We start from the raw sequence: 1,598 nt of genomic DNA on the forward strand, positions 1-1,598 counted from the left end.
AGCATATAGAAGAAAAAGTATATTCGCGCACACGAGATAATATATATATATATATATATATATATATGTTTAAAACATCAAAATGCTATGTACGTAAATTTGAAAGTTGTGTGAGATATATAAATACATATGAATTGTGTGCTAAGTGTGTAAATTTTCCATAAGGGACATAAAAGCCTTGAAACTCTAGCCAATGTCAGATCATTGAAGTTTCTATGATATATTTTTGGGTGCACAATAAGCAAATTGTGGTAGATTTTTATTTGGGGAATCCTTTAGGGAATATTATTGATACCAAAACAAGGATACATAGAACATTTAGAGGTTTCCAACTGAACTCAAAGTATAACTCACATAAAGTAAAACCTATGGAAACTGCCTCTGAGAGATTCAAATCACGCAAGAAACAAAAGAGCAAAACACACTAAATTCAAAAATCTTACAAAGCAAATAGAAACAATAAACATAACTTCAACACCAGAAAAACGAACAAGCCATAGAAGTTGATTTGCCACATAGGCGCACCAAGCAAAACTCACATAAAGACATCAAGATAGTGAACTTTGGCATAGCCACACCAACAAGAATACATAACTAAAATAATTCCCTTAAAAAAAGTCAGCATATGAAACATAAAACAAACAAAGAATTCATACAAGCACTTAAGCGAAGGTTAGTAAGCAAAGACCATCATAAAATAAATAGACAATGATATGAGAGCAGATGCCACATATCGATTAATTAAATGAGTTTCGAGTGAGTCTTGGGTCAAAATAAAAATTTTGACCTGACAATGTTATCTGAAACCCAATAAATTAACCAATCCCAAGGGAACAACAAAGCATCAACCCACATCAATTTAAATGAAATATCAACCCATTAGAGTAGGAGGAAGCACATAAAGATGAAACAAACTAAGCAAGGTGGCATAAATTTGTTTGAACGATTTTTCAGCAAAGATAAGAAGCTAGTTTTGGTTGAAAAATTCATACAAATAGAAATAAACCACCCAAAGTCAGAGGTAGAGGTACCAAAAAAACTAACTAAAAAAAACAACAAAAAATGATTGAAAAAAAAACTCCAGCCAAGCAACATAAAGAGGAAGGGAAGAAAGGGCAGACGAGTAGAGCCTCTACCGCAAACGAGAAACCTTTGAGATAGGGGTTTTAAGTTGTCCTTACTAGATCCCTACACACAGAGAAAGACCAAAGACAAGAATGGAGAAAAGAAAATGAGAGGAAAAATGTTAACCTTAAAAATAAAGAAGGGGGAAGAAATTCAAAAGAATCGAGATGGAGCCAACCCTAACAAAGAAAATGTAGAAGAAGACTGAATAAAAAGAGAAGAAAAAACATACACCATAAAATGACAAGGGACAAAAATATAACTGAATAGAAAAGCGCATACAACATCACATATGTCAACCACAAGAAAAAGAAGAAAAGACAAATGTCAAAATATCAGAAGTTGTCAAAAGCTGACCAAAAACATTCAAAGGCCACAACCATTAAAAAAGATAGAGAAGAAAGCATAAAAAAGATTCAATAATAACAAGTAAATTGAATTCGTGCCAAGGAAATGGCAAAGAAACCAACTCG

The sequence above is a fragment of the Phalaenopsis equestris genome, unplaced genomic scaffold (genome assembly GCF_001263595.1).
Source record: "Phalaenopsis equestris unplaced genomic scaffold, ASM126359v1 Scaffold000094, whole genome shotgun sequence".
Classification (NCBI taxonomy): Eukaryota; Viridiplantae; Streptophyta; class Magnoliopsida; order Asparagales; family Orchidaceae; genus Phalaenopsis; species Phalaenopsis equestris.